A 22116-nucleotide genomic window follows, 5' to 3' on the forward strand; every position below is an offset into this window, starting at 1 on the left:
TCAGCACAGCCACGCTGTGGGTCGAATTTTTCGACGTAAACGATGAGCAAAATATCGGATTCTGGATATGCTTAGAGCAAATAATTCTAGAAACACTTTGAGACCAAAATGATCCCGGTAATTGATTGCTTTAATGTACTTTACTCTTGTACGCGATCCAGCACAGCCACACTGTGGGTCGAATTTTTCGACGTAAACGATGAGCAAAATATCGGATCTGGATATTTTTAGAGCAAATAATTCTAGAAACATTTTGAGACCAAAATGATTCCGGCAATTGATTGCTTTAATGTACTTTACTCTTATACGCGAGTCAGCACAGCCACAATGTGGGTCGAATTTTTTGACGTAAACGATGAGCAAAATATCGGATTCTGGATATTTTTAGAGCAAATAATTCTAGAAACATTTTGAGACCAAAATGATCCCGGCAATTGATTGCTTTAATGTACTTTACTCTTGTACGCGAGTCAGCACACCCACAATATGGGTCGAATTTTTCGACGTAAACGATGAGCAAAATATCGGATTCTGGATATTCTTAGAGCAAATAATTCTAGAAACATTTTGAGATCAAAATAATCCCGTCAATTAATTGCTTTAATGTATTTTACTCTTGTACGCGAACCAGCACAACTACACTGTGGGTCGAATTTTTCGACATAAACGGTGAATAAAAAAATAAACTAAATATTGTTTATCAAAATGGTAGAATTAATGTGGCGATCGAAAACAATAATGAAATTCTAAAGGTTTTCAAATTTCAGGGAAATTTTGTATTAGTAGGAATTAGAGGAGTTGTTGATTTCAAAACAAGTTTCAAAGAAACATAATTCATAATATTTAAAAAGAGCATAATGGACCATCGCGCACGTAGCGCGCGCAAGGAATGTGCTAGTAACATTACAAAAAATGTGTGATATCTCAACAAAATTACCTTTTTAAAAAAAAGGAAAAAAAGGCGCCAAGTGTGTAAGCCTCACAAAATAAAATGAAATCTTTTTATTATAGATTGCGCCAATTGTGAAAGGAATATGTTTTTTTGTCACGTATATAACATACCTATATACTTACTTTATTTCAAAAAGTAAAAGTACAAAAAACTTGGCGCTGCTAGACCTCAAAATATACAATAATAAGATGGTTATTAAATAATTCCGAATATGAAAAATAATAAAAAATTAATAGAAAAAGAAATAAGGATTCGTTACATAAAAATAAACAATATGAAGAGTCAAGGGCGATATAAAAAAAAATAATAAGGTCTCTCTCTCTCTCTCTCTCTCTCTCTTTCTCTTTCTCTTTCTAGCAGCGCCAAGTTTTTTGTACTTTTACTTTTTGAAATAAAGTATATATGTTATATATGTAACAAGAAAACATATTCCTTTCACAATTGGCGCAATCTATAATAAAAAGATTTCATTTTATTTTGTGAGGCTTACACACTTGGCGCCTTTTTTTCCTTTTTTTAAAAAAGGTAATTTTGTTGAGATAATAGAAACACTATACATATATTTTATCTTTATTTTCTCAATAAGCTTACAATTTAACGATAAAACTGTTAATATTAATAAATACATAACATAATAAATTATTTCTCGACTTATATATATGAGAGGGATATTCCTCTTTTGTATCCAAAAATAAATTTTTGTTTCAGAATGGATTATATCTAACGTTTCTGGTTTTTTAAATGTATTTTTGTATAGTAACTCAATAACAAAAGAAGTACTTTTGTAATATTTATTACTTTAAAAGCCTTGTAATGAAAAATATACTGTTATGATGTTATAAATAAAAAAATATTATGAATTATCAATCTTAATGCGAAAATATCAATTAAGAGTTAACAGATTATTTATTACAAATAGAATTTTAGTTCCCGTATAGAACTCTGTGTTCCGAATAAAAATTGAAAGTCAAAGATGTATAGCGTCTTACGTAACATTTAAACTTCACAAAAGTTGTATCCACAGTTACATGTATTAATTCATAAAATCGTATAATACTATAACAATTTGTTTTTTTTTGTGACTAAACTAAGTATACTTTTGCAACTTAAAGTGAGATAAGTATACTTGGCAAAAGTAAGAAAAGAACTTTATTACAATCTATAGTGCTGAAATAAAAAACAAACTCACGACGCAACGATGCATTCCCATCTAAATGTTACTCTGACATCGTGTTATTCTTGTTTAACATTTGGTAAATAACAAGAAAGAAAACACCTGTGTGTGGCACTCGGGTTTCAATAATAATCTCTTCCCAAAACCTAAATCAATCATAAAGTAGACTCAAAATAGCTAATTAGCAATATTTATGCATCGTATTTCTATGCTGCTCTTATATGATATATTCCTAGTACAATTATCTTAATCTTAATATCTATAAAAATATTAAACAGAAAGTGAATTTTTATTAAAAATGTTAAAATTGACTTTGGGTGTTTTTGCATACTTCCTTTGAAAGTCAAATAAATATCGTTGTTTGATATATTTATTGAAATTCTACAAATTTTGTATAAAACATTTTTTTCTTAAACGTCTTATTTTCAAGATATTTTATTAGTCTTTGACTTTTTTGTTACTTTGTATAACATTATATACAATATATGTATACATATATTAAATGTAACAATGTAAATAAATATTAAAAGTAAAAAATATTATATATTGCGTGGAAAACTTTTTTATTAAAAAACAATAAAGATTAAATTATAAAGTTTCTTGATGACGTATATGGACATTCACTCACGATAACAAAGATGATTATTTTAAATGTTTATCAACTTTAGTTTCATTCTATAATTTTAATAATTACATATTTACTGATCTACTGTATAATTTTGATACAATTTTCAAAGAACGATAAGATAGCTTTCCTTTATAAAGGAGTTCTTCAAGCCGAAACGTATAAAGTACTTCATTCAAAGAAGCTTAAAATCTTCATTGTAACTCTATTTAATATATTGCGAAGATGAAGGCGTTCCGCATACTTCTGTTATTGGGCTTTATCGGAATCGTTTTTGCAAAAACTGTATGTATACTTTGATATAGCACAATTGTACATTATAAAGTAATGCATAATAATTTTTAAAGAAATTTTTAATATCCTAATTACAAACAATCTTTATCATTGTTTTGCACCTATTAAATTGTCAGAAGAATAAAAAAAATAGTCTCACTAAAAGTATATAAAGAAATATCCTATATAAATATATACCATAAGAAGACTGAGAAGAATTATTTAAAAAGGCGTGTTTTAACATAATATATTACATATTTCGTCTATTTACTTTATAAGGATATATCTTTAGTGTATAATGTATACATTTATTTATTTTAACTCCTGAATTGAAGATAATATGTTATGGCATGTTAAGAGGGAACTATAATAGTGTGATATTTTTGCGTTTCTTTCGGAATTAGTTTTGACGAGTTCATAAAAGTTATTGGTGTCAAGTTTTTTTTTCTCATATTTATTAATACTTAAGCAATGTTTAGAAATTTTTGAAAAGTAAAAATTATCCCTTCAATAGACCGTTTTGAAGTGATCGGGGAAAATAAAACATTCGCGCATGGCTTCTATGTGATTGGACGGTTCTACTTATCTAAAACATTCAAAATGATTCTTAATTAGTATAGTTTTAACAGACTATACACTGTCCTGCAAAATTGGATGTGTTTAAAGTTGATTGGGATTTAATAATGTTTTCTTACGTAATTTTTCACGCTGAATTCGACTGTAGAATTGCTCTACCACGTCAAGAGATTTCGAGATATTTTAACTCGAAACTGCCAAAAAAGCTATTTACAGTCATATTTGAAATTCAAATTAAATAATAAAAACGGAAAATATGAAAATCAGTCATTACTGTTAGGCCTTTGCTATCAGCGAATTCTGGTGATTACTTACTATGTGTTCAGTAATTCGTCGTTAACTATAACGCTAATGTGCCCCAATACATAACAGTCAACATTTATTATAACGCATTTTTACTTTCAAAAATTTTAAAATATTTTTAAGATATATTTTAGACTTTACATATACCCTCTCATTTTTCCAAAACTTGAGCATATTATATGAATATGTATATATATGAGTGTGTCATTTGTGTGTGTGTGTGTGTGTGTGTGTGTGTGTGTGTGTGTGCGCGTGCGCGTGCGAGTGCGTGGGTGTTATTTAACATTTTATTAAATTGTGCATACATTTCGAGTTATACAAAATTAAACAACAATAGAGTATTTGATGGTAATGAGGCTCTTCCGAAATATATTGCTGATGGTTTCTTTTTCGAAATTTGTATATAGTACTGCGTTAGTGTATAATTTGTGTTACATGTACTATAGATTTTTGATAAGAGAAAGTGTACGCATTCTGGTTTGGCGTATTTTTAATAGAGACTTATCATAATAAAATTTGCAGACTGGAGGTACTTTTTTTAAGATATAACTGTCGCATCAGGACGATGTTTAGGCAGGTGATCAGCGAGCGCGAGAGATGGAACCTTGGCTTCTTATCGATTAACGTGTATTATAATTTGATTTTTTTTTATTTTATCTGATCGTTTCTTTGAATTCTCTAGACTTCAGTCGCAATTGTTTCATCTGCATTTCTTAAATTTAAATTATATGTTTAACCGGCACTCACTCAACGCGATGTGATTTGTATGCAAAAACAAAAGTGGAAGTTAAGATTTTCTACCAAGAGTAAGAGAAGGGATCGCGATAGACAAAATATTTAGAACGCACCATTACGCTGTGATAAGTGCATCTATCATAAGCATGAAGGGCGAGACACGGAACGCTTCTTAGTAAATCGCGTCATATTGAATGGAGAATATAATCTCTCGCACATATGTCTTATTATTATGTTGTGCACGTATAGGTTGTATACTAGAATACGGAACATAGGCCCTGATGTCTCAACTTTTACGATGTTGCCATTAACTGAATAAATAAATGAATGAATTGGCTAGAATAGTAAACAGGGGTACATTTCCTCAGTTTCTTATCAACATTATATAAAAATTTTATATTTTACATTCATTTCTTATGATTTTTGCTTTGCGCATAATTATCCAACCCATACGCGTAATTACCCGACGCGTGAAAAATTCTTTTTGCTTTTTTTCTTTTCAAATAGAACACATGACTAAATAAAAAATTATTTAATATGAGAATGCATAATGATAGAAGGTTTACATCTTTTATATTCCCTTATAGTTATATCGATTTCAACTTCAAAAACTACTATACCGCAATAAATTAGATACGAACAATTTCAATTTTCAGCCTATATGTGAAAGAAAATGTGTGTATACATATTATACAGGGTGTCATTAACCGATTAAATCACCTATCACGAGCAGGTAGAGTAGACCGAATTGAGTCGAAAAGTCTTATACCATTTTGCAGTTTACACAATATTTAACGAGATATTAAACCTTAAAGATAGCCGAATAAACGCGTTCATCCGGCCTACTATTGCCGAATATCCGCCATCATTAGCTTGGCAAGCTCCCCGCGCCGCGCACACTATCACGAGCCTTTAAACTCGGGCAGCGCGCATCAGGCCATCCCCGCGCCTCGCGACCTACGCGCGTAGAGAGCGATTGATGTAGGTGACTTATGCCCGTTTCCACCAATGCAGATTAATTTTAATCTTGGTTCAATTTGCTCTTCATCTTTTTCTAATTCTAAAAATTAGAAAAAGATTAACAGTAAGTTAAACCGAGATTAAAGTTAATCTGCATTAGTGGAAACAGGCATTAATCGGTTAATGACATCCTGTATACATATGCATGGCGTGTGCGCGCGCGCGCGCATTTGTATGTACATTTTCATACATTCTGCAATATTTTACTTGTTAATTTTTTAAACAACTATCTTATCTCTTTAAACAAGATCAATTCTCTTAAATCAATTTTTTTGTGAGGCTGCATTACTACGTACTTCTGTTTTTTTTTTTTCAAACTACTGCATGCTGAGTATGTTGAGAAACTATGTAGAGCAACACAATATTTATAATATTCTAATAATAAGTAATAAATGTTTCGGAACTTTGAGTCTAGAACCGATTGAATATTTTAACGAATGTAATCGTCATAAAGTTTTAAATTTAAACATTGATTAATAATTAATGACACTACCTTCTCCTTTATTAATAACTTCTTCTAATTTAGTCTTTTATCTTTTTTTTTAATTAGACAGTTAATCAAAGGGCTGGCACTGAATGCAATAATGATGCAGGATTATCAGGATTATTAGGATCATCAGGATTATCAGGATTAGTAACAAGTCTTATTGCCATGTTCCAGGTAAAAATTATATAGAATTATATAAAGAAATTATATTTATTATATTTAAAATAATTTAAATACAAGGACTCTTAATATAAAATTGACAGTTTTGTAATATAAAGGACTAATAAGAGTCAAATAAATAATTTATCAAAATTCAAATAAAGAGGTAAGCTATATTTTAATTATAAATTTTATTTTAATATGTTGACAAATTTTACATTATGTAACGCACGCATTACATGTTTCGGCTGTACTCGTATGATTTAGCCCTCTTCGGATGCTCAAATAATCTTACAAATACAAAAATCTATTTTAAAACTAAGATTTGTGTAAGACCGTCGATGTTTAAAACAAAATATAAATGATAATGAAATCGGCCGATAACGGTCAAGCAGGATTTTGGTTGCTAAATGTAATGTGTGAATTTTATTTACCATGTATGTAGTCCTCAATCGCGTGCTGAAATTTTTCCAGACTTACAACGCAATTCTAATCAACTACCGTAGTAATATCACTTTTTTTTTAGTTAAATTGACACAAGCAATCTAACAAATTTTTGATGCTTAAAGCATCTTATTGGATCTTAATAACATGTTGAAAGACATATTAAAATTTTTTTAACGATGTGTAATGTTAAATTAAAGATAAATTAAAATCTGTGAAAAATAAGATTGCGAAGAATATCACAAGTTGGCGTTTCGTCCCGGCTTCCCACTACTAGACTCATCATCAGTAAGATAATGTAGTGGGAGCCTACTTTAGACGCCTTGGGGAGATTTTAGAAAATCACTGAGATTTTTGGTTTAGCAATTTATAATTATTATGAATTTAATCTTTTATTAAAATTAATTAGTTTTAAACTAAAAAAGTTATAAAAATAAATAAATAAATAAAATGTCTAATTTATATATATATAGTATATACATATATAGTATATAGTATATGTTAAGCCCTCTTTTTATGGTAGAATACATATCGCTAGAATTATATATATATATATATATATATGAAAACTATTTATTGTTATTACTTTTATAAATAGAAATTTTTTTGAATGTTGCAGAAATTTATCCAAATGATGCCTACATTGGGGGATATACCAAATAGCATACAAGAGATAATGGAATTTCTGGGTATTGCTAACATACCAATATAAAAAACGAAATGATATATGTACCATGTAAGTTATGAATACGATTTTAAAACAATAATCGTTATCTTATAAAAGATTTTTATACTAATTTAATAATTTTTAGAATTTCTACGTTTCTAGAGAGAAGTGTACATAAATGATTAACTTTCTTTCAGAAAAAATAATTTCTATTATCAACATCGCAAGAGCACAGTATCTATATAACATTTTATCTATGAAATGACGGTCTAATTATGATTTCTATTAATTATGTAACATGAATGCACTGTCTTTTTTTAAACACGTTAAATTTTAAAATTACTTACAAATATTGAATGTATTTTGCACTTGTAATAAATAACTAATGCATTGAGTAATTAGATTTCAAAATTATTTTAAACCTTATAATAACAAAATCAATCAGACTCTTATAATTCAAGACTTTTTATAATTCAAAAATAAATTGGAGAGAATAAAGGGCAATAGAAATCAGACGCAATTAAAAATATCACTACTAAGACGTCGCGTAATTAAAAATACCACTACTAAGTGACAAAAACCATTTATTCGAATAACTATCTTTTATTATGATAGTAGCGCTCTTATACATGTTTCGGCAGCTGATTGAAGTTTGGAACGTTCTTGGAACGATTTTTTCAAAACGATTTCTCCCATTTCTCCTTTGGCACAGAGATTTCTCTGCATGCCAGAAAACAAATAGAAAACACCCCGATCAAATACACGCGTCGGAAGGCACCCTTATGGGCGAAAAACCACCCTCGAAACAACTTAAAAATTTCTAAAAGATCGTAGAATGATTTCTCCCATTTCTCCTTTTGCACAGAAGTCCCTCTGCATGCCAGACAATAAATAAAAAATACCCCGATCGAATACATGCGTCGGAAGGCACCCTTATGGGCGAAAAACCACCCTCGAAACAACTTAAAAATTTCTAAAAGATTGTAAAATGATTTCTCCCATTTCTCCTTTTGCACAGATGTCCGTCCGCATGCCTGATAATAAATAAAAAATACCCTGATCGAATACACGCTTCGGAATGCACCTGAAAAGAGTCCTTCGCGTGATTCAATGTTTGCGTTACTCAACATTGTATGTCCATTTTAATTGTACAGGAAGGTCATAGAGCAGGTTTAACCTTTTCACTATAATTATTGAAAATTTATTTAGTGTGGATTCATACACTGAGAAAAAATGCTGTTGATTCAATTAAAATTTATGTAACGGGCTGTTACTAACATAAGTATTTAATTTATGTATATTTTTATTGATACAATAGCTTTAATTATAGTTTTAATAATCAAGATCTTTGTATCAATAAAAATATACATGAATTAATTACTTATGTTAGTGACAGTCTGTGATATATATTTTAATTGAATTAACAGTATTTTTTCTCAGTGTATTTCCATAGGTTTTATTATAATATTGTATATAGGCTTCTATCTATATACAGTCTGTCTAATAAGAGCGTGGAAGGCATATCTCAAAGAATAATTGCTTATCAGCGTTAAAGTTATATTGATTGTATTCAGTAGGATTTTTCAGTAGGATTCAGTAGGATTCAATAGGATGTTTGTTTTCTGGTATGCAGAGGAACATCTGTGCCACAGAAGAAATGGGACAAATCATTTAACGATTTTTTAGAAATTATTAAGTTATTTCGAGGGTGGTTTATCGCCCATAAGGGTGGCTTCCGACGCGTGTATTCGATCGGGGTATTATTTATTTATTGTCTGGCATGCAGAGGGACCTCTGTGCAAAAGGAGAAATGGGAGAAATCATTCTACGATCTTTTAGAAATTTTTAAGTTGTTTCGAGGGTGGTTTTTCGCCCATAAGGGTGCCTTCCGACGCATGTATTTGATCGGGGTATTTTGTATTTGTTTTCTGGCATGCAGAGGAATTTCTGTGTCAAAGGAGAAATAGAGGAAATCGTTTTGAAAAATTCGTTCCAAGAACGTTCCAAACTTCAATCAGCTACGGTGAGCTCCACCACGTTGTGCTAATTAAGATACAGAATAAATTACAGAATAAATTACAAAATTAAATAAATGAAAAAAAAGAAGAAAGCAGAAAAATTGAAAATATCAGAAACAATAAATTGTGAGAATTAATTTCTAAAGAATTAAAATTATAATAAATTTTGAGAATAAAGAAACTCACCACGATTATAAAGTACCGCATCACAAACGATATTAAAATTAAGAACCATAGTTCTTAATATGCTGATTAGTCAATGTCAAAACAGAAAGTCAATTAATTAAATTTGGTCAAAGGTATATGAAAAAAAGCAGACAATCCACAATAGCCAAAATGTCTTATTAATGTGTCTATATAGCATTGACTGATCTGAAATCCACAATAGCTAAAACAACTTATTACTGTATAACATTGACTAATCTCAATCAGATCAATCAATGCTATACATACACAGTAATAAATCGTTTTGGCTATTGTGGATTGTCTGCTTTCTTTCTTAAATAAACAATATTTAAATATTAAATCTTATAGAATCGTACATGTGAGAAACACAACCAATAAGAAAATATCTTTAACGGTTGATCTGGATCTTAGTTGTTAATTATAATTCCATGTGAAATTATTTATTACGTATATGTATAGTCGTTAAAGGCATTTTCTTATTGGTTGTGTTTCTCACATGTACGGCCCTATAAGATTTAATATTTAAATATTATTTATTTTTACATCGCTTGAAAAAAACGTCGTTTCTACTTATTGTTAAACCGATTATTGCGAAGAATATTACTAAGGCCTCGGTGGTCTAACTGATAGGATTTTGCTCGTACGGAATAAGAGATCCGGGTTCGACTCTCAGCCGAGGTAATATTTTTCGCAATATAAATTAATTATTTACACATTTTTATTCATAGAATTTAATATGTCGTTCAACATTATTAAGATCCAAACCGCTATGAGCATCAAAATTATTAAATTACTAGATAATTTAACTCGTGATATTATTGCGGTAATTTCGTAGAGTGGAGTTTCAAGATCAAAAAATTGTTCGGCGAGTGATTTAAAAGACTACATATGTAATATATAAATTCACATGGAATTATAATTAGCACCTAAGATCCAGCTCGACCGTTAAAAGCATTTTCTTATTGGTTATGTTTCTCACATGTATATGATCCTGTAAGATTTAATATTTAAATATTGATATATATATTTTACTGTGTCAGTTGATAACATATAAATTTATAAATAAATGTGTTATTTTTTACTATTATTTGTTTGAAATGTTGGCGTGCACGAGATATGTATAAAGAGCCTTGGATCTTCAAAAGAAAATTTCCACAAGTTTCCACCTACAATATACGTATATAGAGTGTAATAAAAGTCCTGAAAGAGTTAACTGTCTCGAAAGCAAAGCATTTTTGAGAAAAATGTTTTAGACAATAGTTGTAAGATTTAAAAAGATCTATTTATTATAGATCTATTTATTTTTAAAGTCAAGTCGATGTCAAATCAATTTTTTTTAATAGACTAACGTATTTTTTATTTTAAAATTTAATAGTTGGTATTAAGAGCTTTCCGAACCACTATAATGAAGTTCTATTTTTTATTAAATATAATAATTTCCGAGTTGTGAGATTTCACAAATGTACAGTTACTGTCGGCATTATCATTATCTAAAGCGTCCGATTGACGCGGCAATAGCTAAAACCTCATGAATGTTGTTTAGAATCATGACCTACTAAATAATATTTATTAAGATTAAAAATGCTGGAATGACCAAATTGGGGAGACATTGCAGATCAAAATAAATCTCCGAATTTTTATTGAACAGAATAAAAAATCCTTTTACAGGATTGAAGTAGACGCAAAATTGGATGGTGGATTTTGAACTAAAAATTAAAAATTTACACTTTCTTCTACTCGAAGAACTGTCACCTGACGTGAATGTTTTCTTAATACAAAAGTTTTATACCTCGTATGAACGATACGACAGTGTACCACTCATCGTATTACATACACAAATAATACTGAGTTTATAAAACTGAGATTGAAAGCTTGAAAAAAAAGATTTACATTGATCTATAAATCACATATATTTGCTTGCTCGACAAAGATTTAGATCGATAAATAAACCTTTTTTAATTCCGAATTCGATAATAATGACCTCTTTTATTCTTATATTACATTGTATATCATCGTGTTTCACTCATTTCTTGCAAGATCGAGCACCTATTGTTAGACACTATTCCCCTGCTTGGAGTTTCATGGTTTTTACTCATAGTATATAGAGACCCTATAATAGGGAGTCAAAGACAAAGATGTCACTCTCATTGGCTAAGAAAGAATATGGCGCGACCAATCGTTGCTGTTGAAATTTCCTTCCAAGCGCAGCATAATTTGAATATGATGAAATAATAAATTAAGAAAAACTTTCTATTTACTTTATTTTATTTCTATTTACTTGTTAATAATTAAATTATTTTATTAATAAAAATACAAATTATAAAATATATAAAAATACAGATTATAAAATACATAAAAATACAGATTATAAAATATATAAAGATGTTTATAATTATAAACATAACAACGACATGCCATACGGCACAATTGAACACAGCAGAAAATCATCCTTCAATCATCCTTCATCCTTTCATCATCAAATGCATCCTTGTCGTTCGCTAATGTTAAATATGAGGTGATTACTGTGTCACAGCTGGAAAGCACCCCACCTCCTTATGGACGCCAATTTATTTCTTACTAGAACATTGGCCGGACTCCCTATTATAGGGTCTCTAATAGTATACAAACATCTAATAGTATAAAATTTTCTACGACTCTACCAGGAGACGCGGTAGTGTCTCCGGCCATGTTCAAAAACTACTAGTTAATATATGAAAAGATATTAATAAAATAAGAGACACTACAAATCTCTTATGCCGAGCCACCAAAGTCCATTTTTGGGGGTTGCATAACTTCTAAAATATAAAGAATTTTGAATCGAACGTATATGTCCTGAAAGGCGGCATCGCTACGAGTAATTTGAGCTAAAAAAATTTTAAATCGGTCAAGCAGTTCTGGAGATACAAGCGTTTATCGGAGATAACCGTTCGTTAAGCGGAGATACAAAACGTTTTAGCATCCGGTACTAACTTTTTAAAAATTTCATTAAAAACTCGCAAAATTATCAACTTTAAGTTTTAAAATACATTTTGTTCCGTTTCAATATTCTTTTTGGTTTTTAAATTAAATAATAGTTCTTTTCTCATTCGTCAATCTCCATACAATGCATAGAATTTCAAAATGACGCTTTTTTGATATCATTATCCTAATAATACATAAAAAAAGAGATATTTTTAAATTAATATGTTATATAAACAAGCATCAAAACAAATTAAAATACGTATTTCAAAGATGAAAACCGTTACTTTCAAATAAAACCAATAAAATTTAGAAGAATTCAGTATCGATGCTACAATGTCATGAGAACTCTTAAAATCATTGTTTTTCCTCTTTGATACTATTTCTAAAAATTGTAATGTAATAGTCAAATTTTATCAACGAATTCATATTTATCACGAAAAAATATATTTGAAACGATTTAAGTTAGTGATGAAAAAAAGGTTCAGTTTTAATAAACTACTGTATTTTGTAGGAAGGAAAGTTTTCTCAAAAGGAATATACAACCTAAAGACACTGCGCATGCCATTCAAATACTAATTTGCATAGTTGTGTTTAATTCGGATAGTACAATGATATAGCGGCATTTAAAATATTATTACATGTACACGTTGCCTGTACCTACAAATAATGAGTAATACCGTTTGCGTTATCAAAAGATTGCGAAGAATGTGACCTCGTCAATGTCATTTATTAAACGTTACCGTACAATTTCCACAAAAATTTGCGTAAGTGAACTTTGCAATAGTTTTCACTAAATTACAGAAAATTTTTTAACATAAGCTTATTCTTTATCTATGACCTATTACACTGACATATGACATACCATATTAGTCATACATATGCCAAAACATTTCAGAACGGCTTTTGCGCTTTGAACTTGGAAGAATGTTTTTGTAGGATTTTAATGCGCTGAAAATGATTGTTTCCAGTTTTTTTTTTTTTCATTACCTTTCATTTTTCAATAATCGTATAAACAGTTTTTTCTTCAAAAGTAATTTATTTATTAATGTTTTATGCACGTGCGAGTACTTATTATAAGGATCGCACGTGTGCGATCCTTATAATAAAAGTCGATGTGTCCTTATTTGCAATTAAAATCGCTCACATGCGTACGATCTTCATACGTGCGAGTGTAACACGCTCATCACGTGCGTGATCGACATAAGTCTTACCTAAACTATTTCAAAATGTATATTTCATTTACTCGGTAATCTAAAAAAAAGTGAAATATACTTTTATCTTAAAGTCCTTGGGACTCAGTTTAAAAAATAATTTCACTAGATCATAACTGAAAAAATTTTAACTCGCTGTATTCCTCTGGTGGTAGTGGTGCCGTGTACTGCTCGAAGTATGCGTGATAATACAATGTTTCGCATGTGAATACTCATATCTCGTCATGCGTGATGGCATAATGCCTCGCTCACATATATCTGCCCTTATTACGCGTGAAGGTAATATGACGGCGATCTTGCGCGCACAATGTGACGATTATGCGTGACAGTGTCAATCCTCTCGATGACTTGTAATACTGATAACTGTTTTATATAATTACATGCTATGTTACCATACGACTTTTTACACACAGACGCCCCATTACGCATGGACTATCAGTGCCATAATTATATGCTCGCACGCGTGTGACTATATCGTGGGGGTGTATCGTGAGGGCAATGTGGTGGCATTCTTGCACCCACAACTTGATACTCACGAGTGAGATGAGCGTCGGGTATAAGATCGCACGAAATGTTATCTGTTGCGGGATTCTCTAAACGTTTTTTCGATCATTGTTGTTATCGTTAACTAGCGACAATGAGAGCCGCGCTTTCTTTTAGGATTGTCCTGCCATTGGCTGTCGCTAATTAAGGATAGCGACAATAATCGATAAAACGTTTAGAGAATCCCGCAACTGGGATCCTCTCAAATCTGAAACATAGCCATGCATCGAATACAGGAGCACGTGGTGCATAGCTTTCTTGATCGAATCTCAAATAAAAATTAAGCAACTCAATAATGCAAACTGTTAATATAAAATTTTAGTGAAATATATTACTGGATACTAAAATGATATCCGGCTATGCGACTAGATAGTAATGGGCCGAATCAAGCCAGGTATCGAATAATTATCCAGATATTATGTACTGTGAGCAATATTGTTGTATGTGCAATACACTGTGTGCTGCGCAACATGTTGGGCATAAACGAAATTATAAGCAAGTGGACTTCCCATGTCCACTCACGATAACAAAGATAGCTGTTTCAAAATGTTTATCAACTGTAACTTTATACTAAATAATTTTTATAATTATGTTTATCTGCTATACAATTTTAATATTATACAATTTTCAAAAAATGATAAGATAACATTTCTTTATAAAAGAGTTCTCAAAGTCAGAATGTATATAATAAAGTACTTCACTAGCGGGTTTAAAATTTTGAGTATAAATCTACCGCATATTTAACACACTGTAATCATGAAGGTGTTCTACGTACTCTTTTTTTTAGCCTTAGTCGGAATCGTATTTGCAAAATCCGTACGTACATATTGATATATCATAAAAGTACACCACATAAAGTGATACATAAAAAAAAATTTTTTTTAAAGAAATTTTTAATATCCTTATTATAAACAGTTTTTATTATTGCATTGTACTTATCAACTTATCAGAAAATAGAATAGTGTCATTAAAGAAAGTAATACTACTGAAAGTAATAAATTTAAAAGTAAAATAAAGATGTGTATGTAATAAAATGGAGTAATTAAAAAATGGACCTTTTAGTTGAATATATTATATACTACTTACTTTAATAATATATAGCATATATAAAGCGTAAATAGAGGGCAATACCACCTTTTTCTTTATTAATAAATTTCTAATTTAGTATTTTAACTTTTTTTAATTAGTCTTCTGTACGAGAAGTACGAGACTCTGAATCCAGTGACGAATCAGAATCAGAATCACTATCAACACTTGTAAGCTCATTAATAGACTTACTGGTCAAAATTCTAAAGGTAAGAATTATAAAAAGAAATTACACAAAGAAAAATTATATTTATTATATTAAAATATTGTATAAGAAATACGTATTATAAATCTAAATCTGAAAAGAGATAAAAGCGTATAAACAAACATGTTTTACTACATTATACAATCAGTCATATGACGAAATTATATTTAGAAAAATCCATAATTTTTTTATGTAATGAAAGAGCTTGTTTACTTTCTTAGATGGTTATACTGTGTATGTATATATATTTTTCCAGCATGAATATATATAAATTTAAATTAATATCATAAAATGTTAGAAAGTTAAAATAATTTCAATTATAATAAAATTGTTGTAATTATTTACTAGAATAAATATTTTAGAAGAAACATTACGAAATAAACAAGTGAATAAAATTGTGTAATTTATATCATAGTTATGATAGAGTACATAGTGATAGAATTGAATGAAAATTATTATATGTAAAGTATTCTTTTCAATATTGTAGAAATTATTGGGTCCAATTCCAATCGTCAGTGATATACTGCAGATTTTGAATGATTAGACGACACTTTCACCACGTAAGTTATAAATATAATTTCTAAACATTAAATAATGTTTTTTAATAAATATTTACCCTTTTGGAAATTTAACATCAATATTCAATACTAAAAACCGTTAATGTAAGATCATAACTAATACGAATACAAAGCCTATAACAGTCTAGTACCAGTCGTGGATCTTATTGTTAGTTGCTTATATACAATTCGCGTGAATTTATGTACTGATATATATGTCGTCTTTCTAAACAATTGTCGGTCTTGAAACGCAACTCTAATAAACTACCGCTATACTATCATGAATTAAATTGATTAACAATTTAATAATTAATTGATGCTCTTTTGACATCTTATATCGATGTTAAACTGTATTAAAGTCTGAAAATTAATTTAACTACTGGCCAATTAATCACTTATTTTAAGTATTACAAGTTTAAGTATTACATTGTTAATAGTACTTTTAGTATTGGAAATAAGTGGTAAATTTGTCTATATTATTATAATAGTAAATTTCTATAAGGGTAATAGCAATTTAATAATTTCTAGAGTGCCTAAAAAATATATAACGGATTTGATTTTTTACAGAAAGTTCTATTATCAACATCGTAAAAACAATGTTATAAAACGCTTTGTCTATAAAATTATACACTATGACCTTTATTAGTATTATATAACACAAATGCATTATTTCAATTTAAACACGTTAAATTTTAAAATCACAAATATTAAATGTGTTTTACACTTGTAATAGATAGATAATATATTGCACAATTATATTTTACTGTGAATTAATTATTTTATATTTCATTTACTCTATAATATATTTATGAATAATAAAAAATTATTATAAAGCAAATTATTAATAAGAAAAAACACTAAATATTATATGTATAAATAAATTGTAATCGTTATTATTAAAAAACCGAAAGTATATACATATATTTGTTTGATTTTATTTATCATTTTTATTCATGAGTTTTATCCATAAATTAATTATAGAAGAGATGTTATTGTCATATATACGGATAGTTATTAGTTTTATTTTATAATTATCATCATCATCATCACTCCTTTTATCTCCTTTATGTGGAGCATAGGACGTCTACGAGTCTCCTCCATCTTACTCTATTTTGGGCAATCGTTTTTATTTCTGCCCAGCATTTTCCAATAGATTTAATTTCATTATCTATTGTTCTCCTCCAAGACATGGCAGGTCTCCCTCTTTTGCGCTTTCCTTGCGGATTGTATTCCATAGCCAAGCGAGCTATGTTATGCGGATCTTTTCTTAGAGTATGGCCGATCCATTTCCATTTTCTGCGGCGGATTTCAGTGCCTATTTTTTCTTGCTTGGAAGCGCGCAGTAGTTCTTCATTTGTTGGTAAGTTTGGCCAGAACAGTCTCAGAATTCGTCGCAGACATTTGTTCACGAAGACCTGAAGTTTGTTTATCAGTCCATCTGTGTTTTTCCAGGTCTCGCAACCGTATAGCAGCACAGATTTGATGCAAGCATTGAATAAACGAAGCTTATGTATGTTAGACATCTTTGAGCTTCTCCATATTTTATTAAGTCTGAAGAAGGCTTGTCGGGCCTTGTTTATTCTTTTGCTAACATCGATGTTGGTTCCTCCGTCTTTGGCAATTACGCAACCAAGGTATACAAAGTCGTTGACTTCTTCGATTGTGCGTCCTTCAATGGAAATAGGTGTGCTTATGTTTGTTCCAATACGCATTATTTTTGTTTTGTTGGTATTGATCTTTAGTCCAACTTCTGCAGCGTATCTTTGAAGTGCTGAAATTCTCCCCTGTGCATCTTTGTGTGTATGAGATAGTAACACGATGTCGTCCGCATAGTCGAGATCGTCAAGTCGGCGAGTCAGCAGCCACTGTATTCCGCCTGTTGTTTCTTGATTGCATTTTTCCATCACCGTATCCAGTACCATTAAGAATAGCATCGGTGATAGAATGCAGCCTTGGCGTACACCTCTTCTGATTTGGAAGGAGGGGCTCAGTTTTCCTTTGAAGAGAACACCGCATTCCGCGTTATCATATAATTCTTTTATTAATCTTGTTATTTGGGCTGGTATTCCAAATTTTTCTAGTGTTTTCCATATAGCCGGCCAAGTCACGGTGTCAAATGCTCTTTCAAAGTCCACGAAAGTCAGATACAGTGGTGAGTTGAATTCTGCTGCTTGCTCCACTATAATTCGAAGGCTGCTTATATGATCTATGCAGCTGTGTCCCGGGCGGAATCCTGCTTGTTCTTTTCTCAATTTTTCATTGACGTGCGCTGTCATTCTCTCGCGGATGATTGACGCTAGAATCTTCGTAATTGTATTCAGTAGGGTTATTCCTCGCCAGTTCTTACATTCACGGAGATCACCTTTCTTTGGAATTGTGATGATTATTCCTTGTTTCCATTTCGCCGGGATGCTGCCTGTGTCCCATACTTCTGTTATAATGGGGGCAAGTGTTTCCGCCGCAAATGATGGATCAGTTTTAAGTAATTCCGGTGCGATGCCGTCACTACCTGCGGCTTTGTTGTTCTTGAGTTTCTTTATTGCTAATCTGATTTCAGCAACTGATGGTGACTTTGTGCTGATACGAGATGATGTTGTATAGTCTATGTCGCAGTTATCTATTGTTGGGTCGTCGTGTTTAAAGAATTCTACCCATCGATTAAGTTGTTGTTGTTCCGTAGTGAGAATATGGCCATCGCTGTTCTTAATTTGTGGAATGCTTGTAAAATGGCCGGTGATCCTCCTGATACATTGGTATGTTTTGCGCACGTCCTTTTGTTCCGCCGCCACTTCAGCGTCATTGATGATGTTTTCTTCGAATTTACGACGATCTCTTCTTGCCATTTTCTTAATTTGTTTTTCTATGTTGTTATATCTTGCAAGGGTTACATCACTTCGGACCTGGTTTAGTCGCTGATTTAATGTTCTTCTTTGTTCGATTAATTCCCAGGTTTCATTCGTGATCCACATTTTACGGGTACTGTTTTTGATCCCGATGACTTCATTTGCGGATTCTACGTATGCTTTTTGCACTAATTCCCATTTTTCCTTCGCACTTATTGTAGGACTGATATTATTAACTTTGGCAAAGTATTTTATAATTATACCATTATAAAATTAGGATATTTTTCACATATAAAAGATAATTTGAACAAGCGTGTTATGTCTGGAATAATTACCCTAATGCCAAGAGATGATCCATTAATTTTTCCGTTTTGCTTGTTTAAGTCGATGTTTAAGCTAATAAAGACACAAAAATGAGCATGCTCATATAATCATCAAATCAGAATCAAAGATAATATGATGAGACGTAAATACAACATCAAAGAACTTTGCGTTAATAGCGAGCAAGATCACCAGAATGAGATGCTAGAAATGGCAATCAAAACTATTTGTCGTTTTATTCGCTTTATTATTAAAGATATATTAAAAGATATATTAAAGATATTTTATAAGCATACATTGAAAATAAATACGAAAATTCTTTTTAACTCACATGCATGTCGATGTACGTGTACGTATTTCTCATAAGAATCACTGTAAATATATTGAGAGAGTATTTCATCTGTGGTAAATCTTTAATTTATAACTTATTAAATATAAACAATCATGCGACTTAACTTGAACTTATAACTAGTAGCAGATTACGCGTCAATTGGTTACAATAATAAATAATTTAAAATCGTATAATTATTATGTATAACATTTAAATTTCTTGTTCCTACTTTTACGTAATATAATAAAAGCGTGTATAAAAAGCTTATCTTTATTTTTTCTACAACTTCCTGTTGTGAGATGCTATATCAGGAATATCATGTGTTTCATATTATGAATTTTTTTGAATGAGCAAAAATATTGATACTTTTCATAAAAAATTGTACATGCACATGCAACAAGATTAGTTATTATCGATTTGGCTACAGATCCACAAAATTTGACATGAAAATACAAGTTAAGGTTACAAATTAAATATGTTACAAGTCTTTAGAAAAAGGTATCTTGTAATAGACGATTTTATTCCATACCTATTTCTACCGAACCGATTAAATAACCAGTCTTCAAATAAGAATTACATTTTTTTTACAATTGCAGGTAATACTCTATTTATAGTATGTATAATCAATAATAAACAAAATAACTATTAGATAATGATAAAAAGTGTTTTTTTAGTTAATTACCTAAACAAGAATAAAGAATAAACAATAGTTGTATAGTTAAATAGAAAACGGTAAGTTTAAAAATAGTCATTTAACCATTAGAAGCGATAAGTGTATAATGTTAAATAAATTTAGCTTCTAAAAAAAATAAATAAATAAGTATAAAACGTTTATGATCTATCATCAGATATAATCGTGTGTGCAATAAAAAAATTTATTTAATATATAAATAATATATAATAGATTTATAACTTTCTAGCTCTCGTTTATCGAGCCATTTATCAAAGTAACACTACATTAAAGTTTTATTTTCATCATACATTCGTCCTTACCAATATACATTCATTACAAAATAACTTATATATAATTTTTAATTTTGACTTTATAAAACAATATTACATATAAGAATTTTGCGATCATCTATATTATATACATTTTTATATTCCAATCATAAGATGACATCAATTAAATATCTATATTATTAAAAAAAAAACTTATATTAATTTATTAATTTGTCATTTTTTAAATGTATAAACTATTTTATTAATATTGAGCGTGATATATTGTATTTGTTAAATACAAGAAGAAAAATCCTTTATTTTTAAATGTGTAAAATTTATTTTAATCTAAATTATCTTGATTTTTTTTACAAAGATTAAATTATTACAAGTAAAGCGATAATATATGACTGTTTGTATTTACGATATTAGAAACTGTTCCAATATCTTAAACAGAAAAAGAAATAACAAAACATATTTAATAAATTTAGTTATTTGACTAATGCGATTGTGATCAGTTCTAATATCTTGAATTGATTCCTACATAGCATTGGACATAAGGTTTTATAAAGCTTTAAAGCTGAAAATACGAACACTTGCATAACACGTACGTATAATGCATAAGAAAATGAACCAACCGAAGTCTTTTATTTCTTTTCATCCTATGAAATAAAGAACGATGTTGAATTTTCTTATGCGTTACGTTATATGCAAGAGAGTCCGTGCTGCTGGTTTTAGGCTCTATGTTCGAACTATCAATATTTATATTCGAACTAAATTCACATGTCACTCTTTGATCTTTGTCGAACATTTCTTTATTATGATATAAACATTATCATGTTTAGTAAAACACACTCAAAGATACTAAGAGTTCAGCCGAACCACTCGACCGTGACGGACGCGTTTCGGATCGGGTGCTCGTTATTGTATATTTTTCAAAGTGTTACCGACTTCGACTGTGCATTGGTCTCTATCGATGTGTGTCCGCTGCTGGGCTTGTTCGTTCGCTCGTCCTGACGCGCGTTATTGCAACGTGATGACGTCGTAGACGCAGGCGCCCGGTGTCCATTCGGGCTACGCCATATTCGCGGACATTGCAACACACACTTTGTTTTCACATTTATTTTTTGACGCATATATTTCCTTTTGGTACTACTGGCCACGTTAATCCGGTTACGCTCTGGAACCTGGGCTACTTAAATTAAGAAGAAGAAGAAGACTCAAAGATACTATGCAGACGTGATGGCACAGCAAAGCAATAGACAAAATAGTTGGATACAATAATAAATTAGAAAATAAGTGCCAATGCAAGATTTCTTCTTATATTACAATACGTTAAGATTAAAAGTACATATTTATTTCGTGTTCATAAAATATTTCATGATAAAAACATAGATTACAAAAAATGGTTTGATATGGCGTTATTTTACAGAAAAAGAAAGATACACTTTAAAATGTAAGATTTGTGATACATATTTTTAGCATGGATATTTAACCTTC

Source organism: Cyphomyrmex costatus, unplaced genomic scaffold (assembly GCF_001594065.2).
Source record: "Cyphomyrmex costatus isolate MS0001 unplaced genomic scaffold, Ccosl1.0 scaffold520, whole genome shotgun sequence".
In the NCBI taxonomy this organism is placed as follows: Eukaryota; Metazoa; Arthropoda; class Insecta; order Hymenoptera; family Formicidae; genus Cyphomyrmex; species Cyphomyrmex costatus.